Below are 27,183 nucleotides of genomic sequence, written 5' to 3' on the forward strand. Positions count from 1 at the left end.
CCACAGTAGTTCAACTTTGGAGCAGGTGTGTTTGGCTTCTTTATTCGTCTAGTTGTCCACAGTGGTGAAATTATGCAATTTACATAATTTACACAATTAAATGTGTAAATTACGTTGTGGTTAGGTTATTCTGCTTCATTCATCTAAGTGCCAAAGAAACGCAATGCAAGAGGAGGGAGGACAATCGTCTGATCAATACCAGTCGTATTAGCTGGACTTATTTTTGTCCTGGACATGGGACGAATGAATGAAAATGGGCAAATTTTGCTCCTGTTTCTGTTGGAATTATTCGACATCCCTAGCCTCAAGGACAAAAAAAGTGAATTCTGACTCCCCCTCGGTTGCTGTTCACATTGGGGCAGACTGGAGAGGTGGCTTAAAGAGCCCTTTACTAGTTTCTTGGCTTATGGAGGAGAAAAGAGGCAGGGGCCTAAGGAGTCCTTTGCCCCTATCTGGGAGCAAGGGGAGATAAAGATGCCTTTCCTTATCTGTTGGCTTGCATTAAGAAGCCCTTTCCCAATGTATCAACATCTTTGGAAGAAAGGGGCCAGGGGCTCACAGTGCCCTTTGCCTGTATCTTTGTTTGGATGGGAGAAGGGGAGTAATAGCTTTAAAAGCCCTTTACCTGTCTTGCAGCTCGAGTGGCTTAAAGGAGGCGCTGACTTAAAGAGCCCTTTGTCTTTGCTTGCATGGGCATCACTTAAAGAGCCCTTTGGCCATGAATTGGTTTACATGGGAGAAAAGGAACAGAGTCCCAAAGAACCTTTTGCCTCTGTCTCATCTTGTCTCAGAGAAAGAGGGTGGTAGTTTACGGAGCCCTTTGCCTGTGTCTCAGCTTTTGTGGGAGAACGATAGTGGTGATTTAAAGAGTGTTTTGCCTGTGTCTTGAGTTCCTTTCAAGAAAGGAGGAGAGCAGCTCCCAGAGCCCTTTGCCTGTGTCTTACCAAGTGTGGGAGAAATGGGGCAACCGCTAATGCATTTATTTCATCTAGAAACTTCTGTACTCCGCTTCCAGCAACCTATATGCTTCTCGGAGCCCTTTGACCTCTACGCTGACTTGCATGGGAGTAAGAGGTTGCTTTGACGTGCCCTTGGCATTTTGGCTTGCATGGAATAAGGCAAGCGATGACTTAGAAGCCTCTTTGGGATCCAGGGGCCAGGCGGTGATCCTCCAGGTGCCAGGGTTTGGTCCTTGGGCCTTCACAGCAGCCCGTCCTTTCTGCTGGATACGAGAAGAGAGGGGCAGCCGATTTGATGCTGAAACGGCGCAGCGGAGCGTCAGGGAGGGAGCTGGCTGCCGGATTGCTCCTATGCAGAACCCATAAAGGGAGCTATTAATGGCAGGCTGCGCATGAGGCGCCCCGTGGGTGTGATGGGAACTTTCCAAAGCTGCAGGTAACTAAACAGCCGTTGAGCCAGCCAGCCAACCAGCCAGCTTGTGTCTGTGTGTGTGCGTGTGTGTGTGTGAGAGGCAGGGAGAGGAGGGGAAAAGAAGGAATGTCAGCTCTAGTGGCCCCTTGCTGGGAACATCATGGATTCTGACACATTCCACCCACAGAGGCAGAAGCCAGCAACAAGCTCCCCCCCCCATACCTCCTCCTCCCCATGTTTCATGCATCCAATTTACCTGGCTTCCCGGAGCCTCCCTGGGGTGTCAGCTTGCTGTGTAGTTACAGCAGCTGACAGGGGAGGGGCGGGCAGGCAGGCAGGAGACCTGCTTTGGCGCGAGGCAGCAGGCAGCTGTGCCTGGCTGCTGAATGAGCAGCCCCAAGCAGTCGTGATGGAAGTGCCAGCCCATGCCAGCACGGGTGGAGGAAGCTGGAGGAAAGAGGGCTGGCGGGGAAGGGAGGTGGGGGAGGGCAGATCTGGGGGATCTGGGCTGGCCCATTAGGGCAAACGGGGCACTGCCCCATCGAGGGGTGTACATAGGGGCTGGCAAGGTTGGCCCCTGCCAAGGGCAGCTCAAAAAACATTTCTCCATACCATGGCTCAGAGCCTGTCTTCCCATCCACTTGCACCCTGGGCGAGGCAGGGAGATGGATCCGGTCCATAGCTGTCAACTTTTCCCTTTTCTTGCGAGGAATCCTATTTGGAATAAGGGAATTTCCCTTTAAAAAAGAGAGTTGACACTTATGATCCAGTCGCCGGCGTGGGCTGTTGAAGCAGCCTTGTGGGGTTCCTTACCCAGCCAACAAAAAGCAAACTTTTTGAGATTCTGGTCCATGGTCTCTCCTGACTTTGGAAGTGCCGATACATCTCCTTGCCAAGGGTGCAAGGGAGCTGGCCTCACCAAGCTCAGCCTCAGCCTCATCATCATCTGTTTATTTGTATGCCGCTTTCCAACTAAATTGTGCCCAATGTGGCTCACAGCACATCAAGTGGGCAAGTATAACAATTCAGTATACAGTGGCACCTCGGGTTACATACGCTTCAGATTACAGACGCTTCAGGTTACATACGCTTCAGGTTACAGACTCCGCTAACCCAGAAATAGTACCTCGGGTTCAGAACTTTGCTTCAGGATGAGAACAGAAATCGTGCTCTTGCGGCGCGGTGGCAGCAGGAGGCCCCATTAGCTAAAGTGTTGCTTCAGGTTAAGAACAGTTTCAGGTTAAGAACAGACCTCCGGAACGAATTAAGTACTTAACCCCAGGTACCACTGTATATGTACACAGGTGCGCTGGGTCCCATCCCACATCGGGGGCGCCCAACCTGTGTGTGGTGCTATGCACATCGTGTGCATGACGTCACACAGCATACCAAGCTCCGTTGCACTCTCCCGCAGTTGCAACGAGCTCCGTCGGGCCTCTTTGCGTCAGGTGACATCACACATGCAATGCGTTGGGTGGCCTGGCTGGGCACACACAGTGACAATTTTGTGGCTGCCTCAGCACCCAGGGCCCACCAGAGATGGCACGTGTGTGTGTGTTAGAAACAACTGGAAATAATATCATCAATAAATAAATACCCCAAAACCCAAGTTTGTAAAAAACTAAAAATAAACCAACCTAATTTTAGCAGCTTAAAACTAAACAGGAGAGAGAGTCATAGAATTGTAGAGCTGGAAGGGACCACAAGGGTAATAATAATAATAATAATAATAATAATAATAATAATAATAATAATAATAATAATATATTTATAGCCCGCCCATCTGGCTGGGTTTCTCCAGCCACTCTGGGCGGCTTCCAACAAAATATTAAAATACTATAACCTATTAAACATTAAAAGCTTCGCTAAACAGGCCTGCCTTCAGATGTCTTCTAAAAGTCTGGTAGTTGTTTTTCTCTTTGACATCTGGTTGGAGGGCGTTCCACAGGGTGGGCACCACTACCGAGAAGACCCTCTGCCTGGTTCCCTGTAACCTCACTTCTCGCAGGGAGGGAACTGCCAGAAGGCCCTTGGCACTGGGCCGAACGATGGAGGTGGAGACGCTCCTTCAGGTATACTGGACCGAGGCCATTTAGGGCTTTAAAGGTCAGCACCAACACATTGAATTGTGCTCGGAAACATACTGGGAGCCAATGTAGGTCTTTCAAGACCAGTGTTATATGGTCTCAGCAGCCACTCCCAGTCACCATTTTAGCTGCCACATTCTGGATTAATAATAATAATAATAATAAATTTTATTTATATCCCGCCCTCCCCAGCCGAAGCCGGGCTCAGGGCGGCTAACAGCAATAAAACAGTACAAAAGTACAACATAAACAACATTCTAAAATCATTCATTATAAAAATTAATTAATTCAAGCCACTAGCAACCATTGGGCCAGAGCTCTGCGAAGATTGCCGAGGGAGGGAGTCAGGCTGTGCCCTGGCCAAAGGCCTGGTGGAACAGCTCTGTCTTGCAGGCCCTGCGGAAGGATGTCAAGTCCCGCAGGGCCCTGGTCTCTTGTGACAGAGTGTTCCACCAGATCGGAGCCACAGCCGAAAAAGCCCTGGCTCTAGTTGAGGCCAGCCTAACTTCTCTGTGGCCTGGGACCTTCAAGATGTTTTTATTTGAAGACCGTAGGTTTCTCTGTGGGGCATACCAGGAGAGGCGGTCGCGTAGGTACGAGGGTCCTAGGCCATATAGGGCTTTAAAGGTTAAAACCAGCACCTTAAACCTGATCCTGTACTCCACCGGGAGCCAGTGCAGCTGGTATAGCACCGGGTGAATGTGATCTCGCAGCGAAGACCTCGTAAGGAGTCTCGCTGCAGCATTCTGCACCCGCTGGAGTTTCTGGGTCAGTCTCAAGGGCAGCCCCACGTAGAGCGAGTTACAATAATCCAGTCTGGAGGTGACCGTCGCATGGATCACCGTGGCTAGGTCAGGGCGAGAGAGGTAAGGAGCCAACTGCTTAGCTTGGCGGAGATGGAAAAATGCCGCCTTTGTTATAGCTGCAATCTGCGCCTCCATGGAAAGGGAGGTGTCGAAGATTACACCCAAACTCTTAACGGACGGTGCTGGCACTAATTGCGCCCCCGCAAGAGATGGGAGTTGCCTCCCCAATCCCATATCGCCCCGTCCCAGCCACAGGACCTCTGTCTTCGAAGGATTTAGCTTCAACCGGCTCCCACGTAACCATCCAGCCACAGCTTCCAAACATCTGGTCAGTGTGTCTGGGGCCGAGTCAGGATGGCCATCCATCAACAGATAGAGTTGGGTATCATCAGCATACTGATGACAACCCAGCCCAAAACTCCGAACAAGCTGGGCGAGGGGGCGCATAAAGATGTTGAAAAGCATCGGGGAGAGTATCGCACCCTGAGGTACTCCACACACCAAGGAGTGGCGCGATGACAATTCCCCCCCAAACGCCACCCTCTGTCCCCGACCGGAGAGAAACGAGCGCAGCCATTGAAGGACTGTGCCCTGGATCCCCACGTCGGCAAGGCGGTGGTCCAGAAGTTCGTGAGCGACCATGTCGAAAGCTGCTGATAGATCTAGAAGAATCAGCAGCCCCGACCCGCCTCGATCCAGCTGTCTACGAAGGTCATCTGTTAGGGCGACCAGAGCCGTCTCGGTCCCATGACCAGCGCGGAAGCCGGACTGGAATGGATCCAGAGTTGTAGTTGTAGTTTTCGGGTCACCTTCAAAGGTAGCTCCACGTAGAGTGCATTGCGGTAGTCCAAGTGGGAGATAACCAGAGCATGCACCACTCTGGCAAGACATTCCACAGGCAGGTAGGGTCTCAGCCTGCATACCAGATGGAGCTGTTAAACAGCTGCCCTGGACACAGAATTGACCTGCGCCTCCATGGACAGCTGTGAGTCCAAAATGACTCCCAGGCTGCGCACCTGGTCCTTCAGAGGCACAGGACCAGGGAGTCCTCCACACCAGCCCGCCCCCTGTCCCCCCAAAACAGTACTTCTGTCTTGTCAGGATTCAACCTCAATCTATTAGCCGCCATCCATCCTTCAACCTCATCTATTCCAGCCCCCTACAATGTATGAATCACAGCTAAAAGAACCCTCAGCAGGCAGCCACCCAATCTCTGAAAGCCTCTGGTGAAGGAGAGTCCCATCGCCTCTTGTGGGACTCCATTCCACTGCTGAACAGCCCTTACCATCGGAAAATTCTTCCTGACGCTGAGTCGGAATGCCTAACACAGGAATAAAAATAGTCATGTACAAAATGTCCGGGTCTGGGGGGCCTCACGCTGGGCTGGGCTTGCTTGGCTCTGGCCTCTGTCTGTCCTTTCGGCGGGGGGCAGGACGGCAGGCCCCCCACCCCAATATTTTATTGAAGTTGGCACCAGAGGATAGAAGTGCGGCTCTTTTGAAATAAAAAGAGGTCTGGGGCAGGTGGATGAAACAGTTTTGCTGGTGTGTGTGTGAGCATTCATCACCTGCAGATTATGGAGCTTGGAAGAAGCAGGTGACTTTATGCTGCAGGTGAAAAACCTGCTAGGGTGTCCTTTTTCTATATTGCATCTGCCTACACTCCATAAGTCAGCTGCGCATTGCAGGAGGAGTAGGGAATCTTAGAACCGGGGGCAGAATGTGGCCCCCAGGCCTCTCTGTCTGGCCCTTGGAAGTATCCCCAGGTCTCCTTCAGTGCTCTTGCCAGGCTACGATGTGACTGCCAGGAAGGGGAGAAGTGTGTGAGCTCTTCTGGTCTGCTGGTCTGTTGCACTCAGGTAAAAATCTGCATTTGCCGCTCTGCCCCCTTTCCCCTCTGGCCCTGCCCTCTGCTGGCAATCAGCCCCCAGAAGGTTGCAATGAAAAAGGTTCACCACCCTTCTGCCACCGCATCTCAGATTTCCCTGAGCGTCGCCCACCTCCTTCAGAGCCAACCTTCACAGCTGTAGCAAAGGCTCAGAAGCTTGCTTTTCAAAAACCAAGCACTAGCTCAATCGGTAGAGCATGAGATTCTTATTCTCAAGATTATGGGTTCGAGCCCCACGTTGGGCAAACGATTCCTGCGTTGCAGGGGGCTGGACTAGATGACCCTCGTGGTCCCTTCCATGATTTTATGGAACTCTAGAAGCCTGGTTGTTTTCAACGTTTGTGCGGAAAGACCATTGAGAAGGCCAGCAAACGCAGGTCTCTGTGGCAGAGTCTGGCATAGCCATGTGATCCCTAGGTTTAATACCCGCTGTGTCCACCCTCCCCAAAATCCTGGAATGTGGTTGGGGTGGGAGGGAATCCTCTCCGCTTGAGAACAACAGGCAACTGGCAGATTGAGGTTGAATCCTGACAAGACAGAAGTACTGTTTTGGGGAGACAGGAGGCGGGCAGGTGTGGAGGACTCCCTGGTCCTGAATGGGGTAACTGTGCCCCTGGAGGACCAGGTGCGCAGCCTGGGAGTCATTCTGGACTCACAGCTGTCCATGGAGGCACAGGTCAAATCCGGTCTTGAAAGACCTACATTGGCTCCCAGTACGTTTCCGAGCACAGTTCAATGTGTTGGTGCTGACCTTTAAAGCCCTAAATGGCCTCGGTCCAGTATATCTGAAGGAGCGCCTCCACCCCCATCGTTCAGCCCGGACACTGAGGTCCAGCGCCAAGGCCCTTCTGGCAGTTCCCTCACTGCGAGAAGCCAAGTTACAGGGAACCAGGCAGAGGGCCTTCTCAGTGGTGGCACCCGCCCTGTGGAACGCCCTCCCACCAGATGTCAAAGAAATAAACAACTATATGACATTTGGAAGACATCTGAAGGCAGCCCTGTTTAGGGAAGCTTTTAATGTTTGATGTATCACAGTATTTTAATATTTTTTTGGAAGCCGGACGTAGCATGAGGTATGACTGTACAAGTTGCTGGAAAACATAGGAGGGGAGAGTTGGTCTTGTTTTCGAATCCCGCCTGCTGGCTTCCCACAGGCATCTGGTTGTTGATAGGTGGGCCATTGGCTCAATCCAGCTGTAGCCTCTGCTTAGGTTCTTGACTGAACATGCCTAAGATCGGACGCAGCAACACATATGCTCTGCCCTCGACCTTGTGGCTCATTCCTTAAATGTAGGAACCTCTGTGGGAACATTGGACAGCCACCGAGTTGCTGAGCTATGGCCCCTCCTCAAACGCTTACACCCCACTAACCATCATATAATGCACGGAAACGACATAAGTTACCAGCAGATCTCTTGCACCAAATAATGTAACCTTGGTATTTGGGCAGGGAGCATCACATGGGCTTGTGTTGTGCTTGTGGCAATCTGGCCTAAAGAGGCAGCGTGGTGCAGTGGTTAGAGTGCCGGGCTAGGGCCTGGGAGGCCAGGGTTCAAATCCTGGGTGACCTTGGAAGTCAGCCGCCGTCTCTCTCAGCCTAGCCTACCTGACCGGGTTGTTGTGAGGATGGAAACGGAGAGGGGTGTGTGTGGAGAACCTTGTAGGCTACCTTGAGATGCTTGGAGGAAAAGAGGGTTAGAAATGTCATCAAGAGATGTAGTAGATGTACAGTGGTGCCTCGCAAGACGGAAAACCCGCTAGACGAAAGGGTTTTCCGTTTTGGAGGTGCTTCACAAAACAAATTTCCTATGGGCTTGCTTCGCAAGACGACAATGCCTTGCGAGTTCCTGCGGGTTTTTCCCCCTCCCCCCCTTTTTCTAAGCCGCTAAGCCGCTTATCAGCTGATCCGATCAGCAGATAAGCCGCTAATAGCGCTAATCCGCTAATCCGTCAATGGGCTTGCTTCGCAAGACGAAAAAACCGCTAGACGAAGAGAATCACAGAACGGATTCTTTTCGTCTTGCGAGGCACCACTGTAGTAAGAATGAATAAGATTGCAGGTGCTTGCCCCCTCGACCGGAGGAACACTTCTGTTGGCCATCGCACCTTTGCACATCCTTTGCAATTTCAAAAGACGGCTTGGCCCTTGTGATAAACAAAGGGGGGGAGGCTAGCATGCTAATGCACTCCTGCCCCCCCTCCAGCCCGCCCGTCCCGCCACCACCGTCCCCCCTCCCCTCCCCTCCCCTCCCTCTGGGACAGGCCTTTGCGGATATAAGCAAACCTTGATTAAAAGCGGACTGACAGCCAGCGGCAGGCGCTGGAGCAGCCGTCACGGCAGCTCTTCAAGTCTAAAGGGAGCCAGTCCCGCCTCTGCCTCCGCTCTCAGATGTCCCTGATCCTTTAATCAATCACAGCCGAGGAAGGGAAGAGCAAACACGGAGCCCGCGCGGTGGAGGGGAGAGAGGTATGTGCCCGCATTCATTGCCACTGCTGCAAAGCAGAAGCAGAGGCGATAAGAGGGAGGCGCCCACATTCCCCTGGAAGAAGCAGCTGGGCGGGTGGGGGAGGCTGTGGTCAGGCATCGTGCCAACTGGGGGTGCGATTCCCTTCCCCCGCCCATCCAGTTCTCTGCACACCTTGGGCGCATCTGCACCGTGCGCATCAAAAGCACAATCAGTGCGCCTTTCAGGCACGTGGCTTTCCCCAGAGGATTCTGGGAGCTGTCGTTCGTTCAGAGCGCTGGGAAATTACGGCTCTGTGAGGGGGAAGCGGCAGCTCCCAAGGTTATTTAGGGAAGTCGTGTGATTTAAAGGTGTGTTGAGCATTCTTTTTGGTGGGGGGGGAGCGGCTGCCCCTCGACAACCTGCATACCACGTGACTCTGGTCTGGTGATCTCTCACGCAGCCCGCTGTGTTAGAATCGGGAAGCACAAGTGGGATTCCGCGATCGAAGTGCAGATGCTGAATCGCTGGTCAGGTGTGGAATGGGCCAGTCCACCTGCCGAGGTACCTGGAAAAAGCGTTGGGGGGTTTTCAGAGAGTCTGGCTGTCCAGAGGTGGCGTGGGGTGGGTGTTTCCGGGTTCCACATAGCTCCTCGTCTCTTCCCTAAAAGACAAGCGTAAGATTTTCAGAGCAAAACCATCAAAGGTTTTGCGAGTGGTCCCAGGAAGTGAAAGTCTGCCTTGGCAACTAGCGTTATTTTCCAGCAAGTTGCATGCCTGGTCAACTAACAATCTTGCCCTTCCCCTCATCATCAGATTTGCTGTTCACTCCTTTCCCCACCTCCCATAATTGGTTCATTTGCAAAGTATAACCATATCTATCTATCTATCTATCTATCTATCTATCTATCTATCTATCTATCTTGTACAACTGTTCTAAGTATCAGGAAGAATGAACTGGTGACGTCCCAGGCACTAGCCAATGGGCACCTTCCATCCTTCCTCGGTTCAAACTGACCACACTGCAAATTTGCAGAATCTGTTTTTCAGAGCTCGCTCGCTCTGGGAGGGAGAGGATGCCAAGAGAATGCTTTCAAACCAGCCTCACTTTCTTTAAAAATGCTATGTCTTATCTTCACCCTGTAGAATGTTTTCCTATCGGAGGGTTCGCTCATCCTTTTGAACCTGTGGGCACATTTGAAAGCCAGAGGAACTGTTGTGGGCTACACATGCTTGCCCCAAACTTATCCCTCCCCAGTTGCAAACCCCCTCCAGTCGCCCCCATGCTCTGAATTTAGAGTTGGGGAGGGATAACCTTCCATTACCTAATTTCGCTCCTAATTTCAGAGGAGTAATTGGACCCCAAGGGTGATAGGAAAGGCCTTTGTGATCACTTGTGGGCACCAAGTTGGTGACTCATAACTATCTTATTCTTACTGTTTTTTTGTCCAAGGAATTGAAGCACGGTGGATTTGATTTAAATAAAATCGATTTAAATCACGATTTAAATCACTAGTCAGTAAGACTTGATTTAAATCTTTTTTTTACAGAAAGCCTCATTCTTACTGGAATAATCTTAATATTGACAACCAGAGGAAGGTCTCATTTTTGGAATAAGAATTTTTTAGAGTAGTTTTTACAGTTATATCAAAAATTACTGATTTGCTTATACTATTAGAAATACATAGACAGATAATTATGAACTTATTTTGAGGCTTAATACGTTAACTGTTTATATTTGGACAACTTTTCTGCTGTACTTTATTGGAAGGAGAAAAATATCCATCTCCTTAAACAATTTATTTAACTAAAGCAATAACATTATAGCATATGTATCCATGTTTGTTAACTGATGTGGTTAAACAATTAAAAAAAAAACTTAAGAGTTTTAGCACACATGAGAAACTTAAAACAATGATTAGTCTTTGGACTATAATGTAACTTAAATAGAAAACTATTTTAAGAAAGATTTTTCCTCCCAAAGCGTTTTATTTTAAAAATCTGATTTAAAAAAAAAATCCTTTAAAAAAACAGCATTGATTTTTATCCACCCTGAATTGAAGTAGCCAGAATCATCACCTTGTGGGGATGGATGAAGTTGGAGTACATTCTGGTGCTTCAGATGAGAGTGGTGGGATTCAGTGGCGTAGCGTGGGTTGTCAGCACCCGGGGCAAGGCAAGTAATTTGCGCCCCCTAACCCGTGGATTTTAGCACTCGAGTGCGAGCGCCCCCCCCGATGTTGCGCCCGGCCCCCTGCACCCCCCCACGCTATGCCACTGGGGCTGGGGTCGAGCGAAGGAGCCAAGGACCCCCCCAAAGGCTCAGCAGGAATTTATTAAATTTATTATTTGCAGAGCCCCCGCGGGCCGAGGCAGCCGAAGCCCCCTCCCCTCGGGCGCCTCCCCGCCCCCTCCTCTCCTTGGGCTGTAGGTGGAGCTCCAGATCCGGGCTTGGCGAGCACCTCTCCTCCTCCCTGCCGGGTCCGGGGGCTTCCAGCCGTGCTCTGTCCTCGCCCCCCCCCCCCTGGGGCTGAGACTTGCGCTGAGAGCTGGAGCCAGCGGCGCCCCCTTCTGCCGGGAGACCCTCGCCTGCCCGCCGGCTTCCTCTCGGAGGGTTTTGGGGAACGCAGGGCGCAGCGAGGCCCCTCGGAGCTCTCCTCCCTCCCAGTCGGCAGAAGCAGCCGCCGCCTGTGGCTGGGCCGAGGGGATGGCGGCAGTGGCAGGGTGTGGAGGCTGCCCGGCCAGGCGTCGGTGGTGGCGGCGGCGCTGCTGCAGCGGCTGCTCCTCCTGCGAGCAGTGAGTGGAGCGCAGCCGCAGCGGGGGGGGGGCGCTAGGGCGCAAGGCTGGCGGTGGCGGCGGGGAGCCCGGCGGAGGAAGGAACTTGTCCCTTCCCTCTGGACTCGCCCCCCCAGATGTTGCACCCAGTGCGGCTGGCACCCCTGGCACCCTCCACGCTACGCCACTGGTGGGATTGTACGGGGGAAACCCAGCTTCAAGCACCCCATGAAACTCACCGGGTTGGTTGTCAGCCAGCCACAATTTCTCGGCCAAACCTACATCACTGGGTTGTTGTGGGAATGAAGCGAGATATGCACATACAGCGCTCAACTCCTTGCAGGAAGGCAAAGGTCTCCCTCTGTGTGCAGACACATGTGCGTAAGGGTATCACCAAACATCACAGCTGCCTTCGGCATTGCTTTGCACTGTTGTGTATCTTGGACAATAAAGGTAAAGGGACCCCTGACCATTAGGTCCAGTCGTGGCCAACTCTGGGGTTGCGGCGCTCATCTCACTTTACTGGCCAAGGGAGCCGGCGTACAGCTTCCGGGTCATGTGGCCAGCATGAATAACCCGCTTCTGGCGAACCAGAGCAGCGCACGGAAACGCCGTTTACCTTCCCGCCAGAGTGGTACCTATTTATCTACTTGCACTTTGATGTGATTTCGAACTGCTAGGTTGGCAGGAGCAGGGACCGAACAACGGGAGCTCACCCCATCGCGGGGATTCGAACCGCCAACCTTCTGATCGGCAAGTCCTAGGCTCTGTGGTTTAATCCACAGCGCCACCCGCATCCTCTTCGGCTTGGTAGACAAGCCTTATTTACTCGCATTGCAGATTCCTGAGTGTCTGCTGTTGGGTTGCTATAATAGATATTTATTTTTTTAAGAAAAGAAGGGGGGAGTTTTATTTTGACATGGTCTTCATTCAGCTTGCTAGTCTGGTTGGACAACTTTGAGGAAACCAGCCAGAGGAGGCCAGGGGGGAGTGTACACAGATCACGTTGGGAGTTGGAGGCCCTACTGCTGGCCCCAGGGAGGGAAGGGGGGAGATCAGGAAACAGTGGCAGGATTGGGCTCCCTCCCAGATGAGGCAAAGGTCAAAGTGGCTTTTGAACAGCCAAAAGACCTACAAAAGGAAGGAAAGAGCCAGGCAGGCTACGCGTCCGCAGGGAAATTGTCCAGAAATCGTGGACATCCAGAGAAGCTGTATGTTGGGAGACTCTGGACAGATATAGAAGAAAGCGCTTCTTCACTCAGAGTTAAACTATGGAACTCCCTTCCTCAGTAGGAAGGGCTGGCCACCAACTTGGGCAGCTTTAAAAGAGGACTGGACAAATTCAGGGAGGAGAGGGCCATCATTGGCTACTATATATAATGGCTATGCTCTGGCAATTCCAGGGAAATGTTCCCTGCCTAAAATCCTGGTGATCCGCTGCCGGTCAGACGACACTAAGCTAGGTGAAAAAGGGTTTTAACATTTCAGCACAGGCTGCTAGAACTGTCATTCTTAACGGGTTCTGCTCCTTCACCAGGATCTCCGGTAGTTACATCTTGAAGCGGGAAGCCATCTGTAGTGTCAAACAATGCGTGCGCATGGGCACATAGGGGCCGTGCAGTGCGCAACCTGCCACTTCACACATCCGGCGGCTGCTCTGAGGCATGTTCTGAACTGTCAGCGACCTATTTTAGGATTCCTTTCCCCCCACATGAACACCCCTCCCTTGTATATGTTTAACCAATCAAGCTTTTAAATGGGTGGGTGGAAGGAAGGAAGGCAGTTCCAGGATCATAGGAAATTGCCTTCTACTGATTCAGACGGTTGGATCCATCTAGCCCAAACTTGGGTCTCCAGCTGTTGTAAGGACTACAACTCCCATCATCCTTAGCTAGCAGGACCAGTGGTCAGGGATGATGGGAGTGGTAGTCCAAAAACAGCTGGGAACCCAAGCTTGAGAAACCCTGGTCTACACTGACTCTCCAGTTTTTCATAGAGGAGATTCCTAGCCCTACTAGAGACCCCAGGGATTGAAACTAGGACCTTCTGCAATCAAAGCAGATGTCCTACCACTGAGCTTTGGTCTTCCCCAAAAGCTTGGACCATAATTTTAGGACCATCAGAAGCTGCCTTATCCCCAAGTGGCACCACTGGTTTATCTAGCTCAGTATTATCTACACTAAATGGCAGTGACTCTCCAACTATCCCACCTTCTACCTGGAGATGCCAGAGTTTGAATCTGGGGCCCTTGGCAAACCAAGCAGATGCTCTTTCACTGAGCCACAGGTGTGTTGTGAGCAGAAAGGAGGTCAGGAAGTGATCCTGGGCAGGAGAGTTGTGCTGTTTCAAGCATGCCCCTGTTTTGGTTTACAAAGAGCTAGCAATTCGTTTTTGTTTTTAAATTATGTTTTATTAAATTTTCAAAAGTTTAACATAAGCACTTCAATACATAGTCATTTTAAATTTTGTTTTGTTGACTCCCACCCCCCTTTTCCATGGTGTTTTTATTTCTCCCTCTCTGGTACACCTTATCTTCTATCTCTAATAACATAAAACAATACTGTATAGTGGTACCTTGCTTCTCGAACTTAATCCATTCTGGGAGTCTGTTCGACTCCCGAAACCATTCAAAAACCAAGCCGCGGCTTCTGATTGGCTGCAGGAGTTTCCTGCACTCAATCAGAAGCCGCGGAAGCTGCGTCGGATGTTCGGCTTCCGAAAAATGTTCGCAAACCGGAACACTCACTTCCGGGTTTGCGGCATTCGGGAGCCGATTTGTTTGGGAGCCAAGCCGTTTGGGTACCAAGGTAGTCTCTGTAGTCTCTAATTCCTTCTGTTGCTCTTAGTTCAAATCCTGATCGCAAGTTTCATCAGTTTTGCCAATGCAACATACTCAATCACCTTGGTTGTCCATTCTCCTTTGGTGGGAACTTCTTCTTCTGAGCTGGCGATTCTTTGGGTTTCTGGCCTTCTGAGTTGCCCCACTTCCCATTCCCCCGCCCCTTCCGTTTGTAGGATGTCAAAAGCAGGGCTGGGACATCTTTGCAAATGAATTTCTCATTAGATCATCCATCTTCCCCATGTCTGACAGGGTGCCCTGCAAATGGAGCTGCTGTCAAGAACTGGCGTTCTCCGCAGATTAGAGTTTAGAAAGCCTGCTGTGGGGGTGTTTTGGTTGCTGACCACCCTCTGTGTGGGGGACAGATGGCCAGGTCAAATGACACTCTTTATCAGATTTAATAGCAGTTGCTGAAGGGGTGGTGGGCAGGACAGCAGGGGAGGGCAGGAGCTCAGTCACATGCTTGGAATGCAGAAGGTACCATGTGGAGTCCACAAAATCTCCAGGTAGGACTGGGACTCCAGGTGGACTCCTTGCAAAATATTGGAGAGCTGTTGCCAGGTATTGAACTCAGCTAAGGTAAAGATACCCCTGCCCATACGGGCCAGTCTTGACAGACTCTAGGGTTGTGCTCTCATCTCGGTCAAGAGGCCAGGAGCCGGCGCCGTCCGAAGACACTTCCAGGTCACGTGGCCAGCGTGACGAAGCTGCAACTGGCGAGCCAGCACCAGTGCCGCACACGGAAACGCCGTTTACCTTCCCGCTATAAAGCGGTACCTATTAGGGGTGCTTTCGAACTGCTAGGTGGGCCAGAGCTGGGACCAAACGGCGGGAGCTCAACCCCGCCACGGGGATTCGAACCGCCGACCTTACGATCAGCAAGTCCTAGGCACTGAGGTTTTACCCACAGCGCCACCCGCGTCCCCAGCTAGTCTCAGCTAGTCTGGCTCAATAGCAGGAATGGGTGGGTTCGTTTCTCTCAGTTTCTCGTTTTTAAGTGTACACCATTTCTACATACAGCTGTGATTTTTTTTGAGGGGTGGGGAACCCTGTGTGAACATTCTTGCCGCCTTTTCTGTGCATTTCTCCTGTTGAACATCTGCGGTTTTGCAAGCAATTTCCCCCTCACAGAATGCATTTTTATACCTTCGGTTCACTGAGATACACAATTATTTGCATGCATTCTGTGTGCATGGTTGCCGAACTACACCCATCACAAAATTCAGAAAGTCCAAATTTCAAAGGAGAGCTGTGTTTCACTTTGCGGGTTGGGGCAAGAAGTGCAAATTTTTAAAGCTTGTGTGAAGATGTGAACCAAGCCCATTTCTTCTCCATCCCTAAAGGCAGCTTCCTATGTTCCTGTTTAATTTAGTCCCCTTACTCAGCACCTTGAATCCTGAGGACTAGAATCTTACTTTTTAGAGAGGGCAGCAAAGGTTCAAATCTGGCATCTGCCAATCAGGGCTTACAAAATTAAGTTACGTGCCTGCCTATGTTGCTTTCATTCTCTGCTTGTAGGCTTTTCAGAGGCTGTGGGATGGAGGATTAGGTGGAACCACATATCTATATCTATATCTATATCTATATCTATATCTATATCTATATCTATATCTATATCTATATCTATATCCATCTTTTTTATATATAAAATTTGTATTGGTTTTTCACAATTTTTATAAACACAAACAATGCACAATACAAACAAACACATAAACAAACATGTATAATTTCAAATCCTTTTTTCTTAAACCTTACTTCACCGACTTCCCCGTACCTCCCCTTTCTGCATCCCAATTTCCAAATTTGTTTCAGCAAATCCTCCCCCTTGATTTTATCTGATTTTCCCTTGTTCTTTTCTTTTACTTAATCTTTTACAGCTGTAGTCCCCTTTTTTCTATAACCTCAACATTTTAGCATTCTATATCTATATCCATCTTTGGTAGGGTAGTTCTATAGATGTGGTTAGCCATGTTAACCCCAAATGGCGCCTCAATGCTCAAGAGAAGTCTACCAGATACCCAGGACAGACTATTGCATTTGTGCCCAGCTTTGGAGCTTCCTGGAGGCATCTGTTTGGCTGTTGTGGGATGCTAAACCAGGTGGGACTTGATCTGATGTAGCAGGTTCCTTCTTATATTCAAGTTTGTAGGCCTCAAGCTGACCAGCTGCAGACCGACGCCCCATAGGGGCAAACAATCCCCTGCACATAGAAAGCTAGGTATTAGCAAGAGAGGTTCTGAAGAAACTAATTTTTTGCATACACAAGCTTCATTTACTCTCCCAGCCAAGGAATCTTCTTCGCTATTGCCTTTTAGAATCATGTTAATGTCTAGTCTGAGATTTGAGCATCTTCTGTGGAGATCTGCCTTTCTTTGTTATGCTTGTTTCAGGTTGTGTGTTGCAAAGGGAGAGTTGAATGACAGGGAAGAAGGCTTTCAGGTTTTGCCAACAGTCGTAAAAATAAATCTGGCCCTGATCCTGCGACACTGCAAGGAGCCTGGTATTATGATGCAGAATCCAAGCTTTTGTTGTTGTTTTTTAAAAGAGTAATTCCTAATCCTCATTGTTGCGAAAGGAAGGTTGGAACTTTGTGGGCAGCATCTATCAAAGACTCGGGGCAAATTACAAGTGTACACCTAAATATATAAAATATATGAGTGTGAGTAGATAGGCACATAGACAGACAGATAGAGTGCTTGTATGTATGAGACCAACTCCATAGCCAATATAGAGAGGGTGCCCAGAATGTTGTGGGGTGTCTGTAAAGCCACGCCCTATGGAGAAAGGTTGAAGTAGCTGGGTATGTTCAGCCTGGAGAGGGGAGGATTAAGGAGACACAATAGCTGCCTTCAGGTATCTGGAGGGCTACCAAGCAGATGATGGAACGGACTTCACTGTTCCTCTGGAGGGGAGACTTAGAATCAATGGGTGGAAATGCACTCTGGTCAGTGACGGAAATCCATTCATTCATTCATTCAATGGGTGGAAATTTTAGGGAAGCAGATTCCAACTACACATTAGGATAGACTTCCTAACCGTTAAAGCTTCATTCACTTGGAAGGATTTAAGCAGAGCCTAGGCAGCAATCTGTCCTATGGATGCTGTCATATCAACTCTGTAATTCACTGGCCAGACAGAATTGGCTCCAGATTCGCATTGAGTCTAAATTCCCTGCTTCTGCCCAACTAACACGGACAGGGGTTCTTACTTATAAGGAAGAAAGAGATCTCACAGGCTCAGCAGCAGATGCAAAGCTCAGGAGTCATGATTTAGGAGCTGAGTAACAAAGTAAGAAGTTCAGAATTGGGCTCCAAGTCCTCATGAAAATTCATCAGTATTTTTTGTGCAAATTTCGTTTAAAATACACATTTCTGTGTGAAATTTTGCCTATCACAGGTGCGATTTTGCAAAGCAACGTCCCCTTAATATAAAAGATTTTTTGCATGCTATTCTCAACAGCATATGGACTTTAAGGCAAAAAGTTGCTATAGTGCACTCATTTCTGTGCTTCCTACTTGACCACCGAGGGTCTTGTGGCAGTTCCCTCACTGCAAGAAGTGAGGTTACAGGGAACCAGTGGCAGTGGCACCCGCCCTGTGGAATACCCTCCCTTCAGATGTCAAGAACATAATGAACTACACCAGTGTTTCCCAACCGGTGTTCCGCGGCACACGAGTGTGCCGTGAGACATCGGCTGGTGTGCCGCGAGATGCCTGGAGGGAGGCGGGCGAGTCGGGCGGCGAGAGGCGGGGCGGCGGCGGCGAGGAGAGGCCGCGCCTCCTGCTGCTGCCTGGCGCTCCTCCTCGCAGCCGGCAGCGCTGCCTGGGCGCCTCCGCGCGACTCTGCCTCGCTGGGTTTGGTCTCCCAGCAGAGACGGGTCACACGCGCACCTCCCTCCCTCCCTCAGCCTGCGCGGAGGGAGAGCCAGAGAGAGGCATCGCTCCTGCGCGGCGGGAGAGGGAGCAGCCGGAGCGATGCCCCAAACGAGCTGAATTCCGAGCGAGGGACTGAGGGGGGAGGGAAAAAACTTTCACTTTCGTGCGTCCCTCCCGGCGTGACGCTGCACGCTGACGTCACGGGGCGGGGCTTTAATGGTGGTGTGCCGCAAGATTTTTTTTCAGTAAACAGGTGTGCCGTTGCCCAAAAAAGTTTGGGAAACACTGAACTACACAACTTTTAGAAGACATCTGAAGGCAGACCTGTATCGGAAGGTTTTTAACCTTTGACATTTTATTATGTTTTGCTAGAAGCCTCCCAGAGGGACTGGGGAATCCCAGCCAGATGGGCGGAGTATAAATAATAAAATTACTATTATTTTTATTACTGGCTGAAGAACTATAGTGCAATTGATTGATTGATTGGTATTTATTACGGCCATTGGCCCGTCACACGACAGTTTCCCACCAACATATATATATACTTAAACCTCCAAATTTAAAACAGCCAAAAACTTACAGAAAACAGACAAGAACCAAAGCAAAATAAGCAAAAGACCAACTCTGGTTTCACCTCAGATCGTATAAACTATAGTGCAAAATTTGGAGGCGTGGAAATTTCAGAGGACAGCTGTGTTCTGCTTTGTGAATAGCTTTGCAGAGTGGGATTTAGGAAGGTCGGCCTTTAGATGGAAACTGAAACCCGTCCCTAACCAGGCACCATCCATTGCACCATACGGTTTCCAGGGGCATGGGAGCATTGCCAGGAAGTCTTTGCATTGAGCATTTCCTGAAAAACAGCAGCATTTGCCTTTGCGGCGTCCATGGTTAGCATTTGCCTCCATTTCCCCGCTAAGCTCAGCCCGCTCTGCAGGCTGGCACCTGGTGTGCCATTAGCCCTGCCACACGCACCAAAATCCTCTGATTAATTGGCGGAGAGGCGGCTCTGCTCCTGCTAAAGCTGCCTGGGAGCCATGAAGGAAACAAAGGAGGCCGGAAAGGGATTCCCCACATGGAACTCAACCCTCTTCCACTCCCAAGGCGTCGCACCAGCAACAGTCCAGTCACGCTGTGGCAGGGATATTAATTGCAAGGTGCATTTGCACAATGACGGCTTGGGTTGCTCAGTGACACAGCGGCCCTTTTCGGACATTACCGCATTTGTGTGGGTGGGCTGACTTGCATAGCAGACACGATCTCCAGGGTTACGTGTGCACCAGATCATTTAAGCACATCCCCTGCCCTGGTCTGCAAAAACCCTGGGAGCTCTAGTTTCTTAAGGGTGCTGGGAATTGTAGGTCCAGGAAGGGTCCACTGCAGTTACCAAAATTATTTGGTGCTTCAATTCTGCTTTAAGGGCCCAGTATGTACGTGGGTGGCTCTGTGGGTTAAACCACAGAGCCTAGGACTTGCCGATCAGAAGGTTGGCGGTCCAAATCCCCGCAATGGGGTGAGCTCCTGTTACTCGACCCCTGCTCCTGCCAACCTAGCAGTTTGAAAGCACCCCAAAGTGCAAGTAGATAAATAGGTACCGCTGTGGCGGGAAGGTAAACGGCATTTCCGTGCGCTGCTCTGGTTTGCCAGAAGCGGCTCAGTCATGCTGGCCACATGACCTGGAAGCTGTACACCGGCTCCCTCGGCCAACAAAGCGAGATGAGCGCCGCAACCCCAGAGTCGGCCATGACTGGACCTAATGGTCAGGGGTCCCTTTACCTTTACTATGTATGCAGCAACCGACTCGTAATACGAGGGGGGGTCACCAACACAGCGCCCGTGGGCAGGATGGTGCCATCAGACCTTTTCCTCGGCTCCTGCCAAGGCCCCTTGTCCCTCCCTTTTTATATTTAATTTGGCATTTGGGGGCTTTGAGGTAGGGGTGTTTGGTTGGAAGATTGCTTGGGGTGGGACGTTCTCGCCTGCTGGAAGCCACAGATGGGGAGAGGACTCTTGTTCTCAGATCCTGTTTGTGAGCTTCCCCAAAGAGACATCTGTTTGGCCACTGGGAGAAGAGGATGCTGGAGCAGATGGGACCTCGGCCTGATCCAGCACACTCTTTTTATGTTTTTGCAGTCTCCTCTCGGGGATAAATAAATGAGGCACTTCAATTCCTTTGAACCAGTTTGCATGGGCTGCCTGTGCCTCCTCCTACCTCCTCTCTTAGGATCCTCCACCGATTTATTTGAAAAGTGGTGGGAGGGGATGCATGGGGGGGGGTTGGACTTGATGGCCTTTGGGGTCCCTCCCAGCTCCACAGTTCTACAATAACAGCTGCAAGAGTGACAACGGCCGCAGTCAGTGGAGGCTGGTACATTAGGGCGAATGGGGCCCTGCCCCACCAACCTCAGCCAGCTCCCACCTTCTCACAGGCCAGTGCGTGGCCGTGCATTCCAGCTTCCTCCTCCTCTTCCTTAATCTCTGCCTTTGTAGAACTCCCCAGGGAGGAGGATGGGGGCAGAAGCATAATGAGTCGGCGCCACCTGCTACCGGCTTTGGCACCATCTACTGTTCAACCTCCCTGCTTTCTCCTCCACCAGCTGCAGTGGGTGCACAGGAGCCAACTCCTAGGGGCTGAGGTCTCTTCGCCTCCCACCCCCAATTTTTTTTGATGGAGCCAGGCTCCCACAAAGCTGATGGGTATTGCCATTGTAATGGTGTGCTGCGTATTGGCATCTACACCCCCCCAAAAAAATACTTTATTCAAGTTGGCACCCATTCAGGTGCCCTGATGGTGAGGCTGCTACTGTGAGCACTCTGTGAGACAGGGGTGCCAACTCGAATAAAATATGGGGCGGGGGAGCAGGTAAGCTCCGCACCACATAATTTATCACATGATGCAGTGCACAGACACCATTTGAATGGCAATGTCCGTCAACTTGGGGCAGGCAAGCCCCCTCAAATATTTTCTTTGGGGGCTGAAGGAACCTTGGCTCCTATGCTGTGAGACAACTGCTGTGAGCATCGCTCTATGGGGAGGACACCTGCTTTTTGAAAATGAGGGAGCGTCTCCACCCCCATTGTTCTGCCCGGACACTGAGGTCCAGCACTGAGGGCCTTCTGGTGGTTCCCTCATTGCGAGAAGCCAAGTTATAGGGAGCCAGGCAGAGGGCCTTCTTGGTAGTGGCACCCGCCCTGTGGAACGGCCTCCCACCAGATGTCAAAGAACAACTACCAGACTTCAGAAGACATCTGAAGGCAGCCCTATTTAGGGAAGCTTTTAATGTTTAATAGACCACTGTATTTTGATATTTTGTTGGAAGCCACCCAGAGTGGCTGGGGAAACCCAGCCAGATGGGCGGGATATAAATAATAAATTATTATTATTGTTATTAACAGGAGCAAGGGAAGGCATCGCAAAGGCCATATGTATTGTACTTAATGAGTGACTCAGCAAAAAGGAGCTAGCTGACTGCTTGTGTGTAGACTTGGGTCCATATGCATCTAAGTGTCCCAAACCAGGATGAAGAGGTGCACCTTCCGCGTTCACCAAAATCTGTATAGTAAAGGCGCCAGACACACCTCTGAGGGGAGGGAGTTAAACAACTTAGGGGCCACCCCTGAGAAGGCCATGTCCTGGGCTTCTAAGCGTCCTCTGGCATCCACTGAACTTCTGAGGGTGGTGCCTCGTTCTCCCTTGAGAACATAAGAAGAGGCTGCAGGATCAGGCCAATGGCCCATCTAGTCCAGCATCCTGTTCCCAGATGCCCCAAGGGGAAACCTGCAACCAGGATTCGAACACAAGAGGAAGTCTTCCCTCCTGTGGTTTCCAGCAACTGGTATTCAGAAGCATTGATGCCTCTTAGCCACCATGGCTAGTAGCCACCAATAGCCCTCTCCTCCATGAATTCATTTAATCCTCTTTTAAAGGCATCGGAGTTGCAACTTGAGGGCAGTGGGGCTGATCTTTCTTCCCTGGGTGGTTGCGAGGGTTTCCAGATAATGCAACTCTTAAAGCATCGTATAAATAACCCTGTTTGTTCCTTCAAAATCCGGCAGGAAGGGAGCCCCCTGCTTTGATGGCACCAGAGGTGGCGGGGGGGAGAGAGGATTAATGTTCTTGGCAGTTCAAAAGGGGGTGCTAGCTGCTGTTATTCCATTAGGCTGCATCTTGGGAAATGGGGGGGGGGCTAGGATAAGGCAGTCTGAAAACGCCAAACACCAAAGAATCTGAAACTGCGCGCGCACACACAAAAAGGGATGGCAAATGGAAACGAGGGGACGTTAAGGGAGGGCGTCGCGCGAGCGTTAATTGAATTGGAGATGACGGCCAGGAGCAGCCAAATAATCAAGTTGGTTTGCGGCATCCCGTCCCCAGCCGTACCAAAGGCCATTAGCAATGGATCTCTATTTTTTGCAGAATATTCCTCCTCATTAATGGAAGAGGAGCATTTATCACTTGTGGGCAAAGATTCCCGTAGAAGCCCCCCTGCACGCACGCCACCCACCACGGCCTGTGCATATGCAAATCAGGCACAGCTCAGGATACTTTCCCTAATTGAGACATCATGAGGTTCGTTCGTTCAGTCCGGTGCACCTGGGGGATTTCAAATTTTGGCAGTTAGAAAGAGGAATGGTGGGTGGAAATGTCCTTAGGAGCCCAGGAGGAGAGTGCAGGTCACTCATTTGTCGGAGTTGTTCTCTCCTTCCTCCATGGAGTTCTAGCAAGACTTCCCAGCTGCTTTATTTTAACAGCGACTAACCTTCTCTCAAGGGACCTGGGTGGCACTGTGGTCTAAACCACTGAGCCTAGGACTTGCTGATCAGAAGGTCAGCGGTTTGAATCCCCGCGACGGGGCGAGCTCCCGTTGCTCGGTCCCTGCTCCTGCCAACCTAGCAGTTCGAAAGCACGTCAAAGTGCAAGTAGATAAATAGGTACCGCTGTGGCAGGAAGGTAAACGGTGTTTCCGTGCGCTGCTCTGGTTCGCCAGAAGCGGCTTAGTCATGCTGGCCACATGACCTGGAAGCTGTACGCCGGCTCCCTCAGCCAATAAAGCGAGATAAGCGCCGCAATCCCAGAGTCGGCCACAACTGGACCAAATGGTCAGGGGTCCCTTAGCCTTTAACCTTCTCTCGTCTTTATTTTATATATTTAAGGTGTTTATAGTCTGCCCTTTTAGCCAAATAAGCTCTTTGGAGCAGCTTACAAAAGACTTTAGTACAGTACTTTTCTTCCTTGTTGATTTTGCAGGAACGTATCTTGAAAGCACCAGGTCCAGATTCAGGATTTATTCATTGCTGTGGGTGAGCAAGGAGGGTCTTGCGTGGAAAAACAGTAGCAGGCACAGAAAGGGATGAGTTCCCTCCTTGATAGATGACTTCAGGGATGGATTCCTGCTGCCCAAAGGTCAGCCTGAAAAGGAGCAGGGCTTTTTGAGAGCACCAACCCAGCACCTTAAAAGCCTCGTGGGGCACTTTGCTTGGGTGGCCATACACGCTACTTCACTGAGGACAGTCCTCTCTCTGAAGGAGTCCTCAGTTGGAAAGGCTGTCAAAGCCAGTTTGGAGTCTTGGGTGCCGACCATTGTCTAAGAGCCCCTCCACCTCTGCCACATTCACACCTTCCATTTGAAGTGCTGTTATACCACTTTAAACAGTCATGGCCTCCGCCAAAGCATTCTGGGAGCTTTGTTACGGGTGCTGTGAGTGGATAAGGGGTCCCCTATTTTCCTCGCAGGACTGTAATTCCCAGAGTTCCCTGGGAAGAGGGATTGATTGTTAAACCACTCAGGGAATTGTAGCTCGCAGGGGGATGGGGGTCTTCTAACAACCCTCAGCACCATTAAGAAACTACATCTCCCAGAATTCTTTGTGGGATGCCAGGATGGTTTAAAGAGGGCTCAGGTGCTTTAAATACATGGTGTGAATGTGGCCATACTCTCAGCTACAATGCTGGTTCTCCTTCTTTGCCCTCTCCATGCTTTTAGATTCTCTTCTCTTCTCCTTTTGAAAGGCTACAAATCAAATCACTTAAAATGTAAAAGCATCAGAAACCCCACAACCTTCACCTGTCATTAAGCATGACAGACCTACCTTGGAATGTTTTGTATAGCAACAGTTTCCAAGACGCCCCACACCTGCATGTGTGACATTCCCAACAGATTGCCATCTTACCGTGCACGGTCACTGGATGATGGAGACTTAGGTAAAGCCCGGCGAGAGCAACACCTGGGTACCAGTTTGCGGAGTGGGGGAACAGTCGCAGGAACTCAGCGAAGGGTGAGCCAAAGTAGCCCGGATAGCTTATTCTGGTACAATTGAGCACTCTGAAGGCTGGACCAGGATTTCCAAGTGTCTGTGGTGTGTGCTTTCAATCCTCCAAACCCTGTAGCATAGTGGAAAGAAATATGCCCTGCAGGCACATCTTCTGATCCATGTTCTATCCCTGGAACAAGAATTCAGGAGCACTGGCTGGTTTCATGCTGTTTTTCTGTTGTGTGGTGAGGCCCTCTTTCAGATGCGGCCATTAGAAGCCCTGGCTTGATCTGTCAGGTGGAGGGGTAGCAGTGGCATAGGCACACCAATGTGGTTTGTTTCCTTGCCTCACGCCTGTTGCATCTTGGCGGCTCTCTGGGGTGGATTGTCCACAGAAACCATGGTTAGTCAAGGCTTGGACATCATGTTACAGTTAAAACAAGACAGCAACCAACCATGGCTTTGCAGCATGGTTTGTTGCCAGAAAACAAACCACGACCCGCTTCTTAGGCTGGGCCAAGAAAACACGACGTAGCGTTTTATGCAAACCAGGCTGACATAAAGACTGATAGATTATTTGTGGCAGAACCTGGAGTTTACCAGCTTTTCCGGAACATGAATTTGCTGGCTGGCAATCGTGCAGAAAATCTGCAAGTCTCCTGGCATCGACTTCCTGCTAAGCTCCCATTACTCCGAGAGGGGAGGGGGGGATTCGATCTCTTCCCCCATCGTGGCCACGGCTTATCTCTTGTAAAAGCCTGCTGGGCACCAGGCACCCCTCCCCACACAACTCCCCCCCCCCATTTGCGACAGCATCTGGCATTTGACACATGCCGTGACCACGACCTGTCAAGGTCGGGAGGTCAGAGGAGTTCAGCTCAAATCCCATCACTGCGCTCTTGTGTTCGATTGGCAGAATGAGAAAGCCATGCTGGAAGCAGTGGGGTGGGGGTGGGGTGTTCTGGAGTCTCCCTTCCTCACACGCTGTGCCCACGGCCACCATTGCCTCCACTCGAAACGCGTCTCCAAGCAGCCTTGATTTATCCCTTCATAAGGAAAACGGCAGCACAGCTTATTGTGTGCGTTGGAGAGCCTTGCCCGACTGCTCCTCTTTATCTTCTCTCTCTCCCCCCCCCCCTTAGCCCCAGCATCCTTTCCTTCCACTCCTCTAGGGATCGGCAGCAATTTTTCCTCCTCTGAAGAAGCTTGCAAGAGGATGAGTCTGGGAAGCCAATCTAATTGGCAGCCGAGTAATACCCCCGGGGAGACGTGTACTTTGGTCATATCTAAGTACATTCCAGCCTGGCGTTTAAAGGCACAACTGGATCTCAGACTTGGCCAGGGAAAATGAAATACCGGCGTCTTTAAGCTCCTTATCTATTACTAGCAGATTAACTCCTTAATCGTCCTTTTTGGAAGTTCCCCTGTTCCAAAATTATCACCCGCTCTCGTCTGATGCCTCTCCTCCTTTTGACTTTCTCTTTAGGACAACAGCGAGGGGGTTGGGGGGAAGGAGTCCTATGTACATAGCAGACAGGAAGTGGCTGAGGAGAAGCCGTTGGGCAGGGGCTTGAGGCCCATGATTTGAGTGGGAAATGACCTGCGTTCAGCCTTCCCCACTTCCTAAGCATCTGCAGTTAGGAGGATCCAGCTGGGCTGGGAGGAGACGTCGCAGCGCTGAGGGGAAAGCACAGCCGAGCTAAACGTGATTTGGTCTAAGGCAGCTTATTATGATTCGCACCAGCAATAGGAAACATGGCAGAACTCAAAATATGAAAAGGATTGTCATTGTTCCCCCACTGCCTGGGCCAAGGGATGGGGTGGCCACGGCCAGGTGCAGGGCCTATTCAGTTGTGACACCCCTCCTCTGAAATCCCCTCCCTCTGCAAAGTTCAAGGTAAAGGGACCCCTGACCATTAGGTCCAGTCGTGACCGACTCTGGAGTTGCGGCGCTCATCTCGCTTTATTGGCCAAGGGAGCTGGTGTACAGCTTCCGGGTCATGTGGCCAGCAGGACTAAGCCGCTTCTGGCAAACCAGAGCAGCGCACGGAAACGCCGTTTACCTTCCCTCCAGAGCGGTACCTATTTATCTACTTGCACTGGCATGCTTTCGAACTGCTAGGTGGGCAGGAGCAGGGACCAAGCAATGGGAGCTCACCCCGCTGCGAGGATTCGAACCGCCGACCTTCTGATCGGCAAGTCCTAGGCTCTGTGGTTTAACCCACAGTGCCACCTGTGTCCCCTGCAAAGTTTGCCTGGCACCATATTTGTGATATTTTCATCACTAGTAGAAAAGCTTTAATTTGCCCAGGACTTTGAGCCAGGCTGTTGCTAGGGCACGGCTCAGGGAGGCTGAGCCCCTGTTTGTTTTTGCACAGGCTCCCAGATCTCCTGCCCCATCCCACCCACTCTCGGGTGAAGAACATTAGCTCAGTGCTAGAGCACCAGGTTTGCATGCAGAAGGTCCCCGGTTCCGTCCCCAATGGCATACCTGGGTAGGGTTGGGCATTTCCCCCTGCCTGAAACCCTGGGGAGCTGCTGCCAGTCAATGTAGACAGTACTGAGCTGGATGGACCAATGGTCTGATTTGGTAATATATTTTTACTTTGCTTAGAGGGTGGCTGAAGTAGCGGTCAGTGATTTGGCAGCATACCTCCCGCCACCCTCATCTCTGCAGTTTACCTGGGCAGGGCTGGCAAGGTTGAGACTGCATGGAGAGACAATGTGGTGTAGTGGTTAGAGCGTTGGACTAGGACCTGGGAGACCAGGGTTAAGCTCCCCACTCAGCCACGAAACAAAGTTGTTAGGAGTGTGAGCAGTGAGCCATCAGGTCTTCTGTTCCAGTTTCTC

The 27,183-nt window shown here is 50.8% G+C and overlaps 1 protein-coding gene across 3 annotated transcripts in view; it reads left to right on the top strand.

Annotated features, from left to right (window-relative positions):
- The window catches only part of RAI1 (retinoic acid induced 1), a 217,599-nt gene that overhangs the window by 118,878 nt on the left and 71,538 nt on the right, over positions 1-27,183 (top strand). The window contains exon 1 of one of the 3 annotated variants that reach the window (XM_083474674.1): positions 24,079-24,357. The exons of the other annotated variants lie outside the window; for them this stretch is intronic. The gene's annotated coding sequence lies outside the window, so the exon portion shown is untranslated. Of the gene's footprint in view, positions 1-24,078; positions 24,358-27,183 lie in introns of those variants that run through there. 3 annotated transcript variants of the gene reach the window in all.

This window comes from Podarcis liolepis (assembly GCF_965112155.1).
Source record: "Podarcis liolepis genome assembly, chromosome: 14".
Lineage (NCBI taxonomy): Eukaryota > Metazoa > Chordata > Lepidosauria > Squamata > Lacertidae > Podarcis > Podarcis liolepis.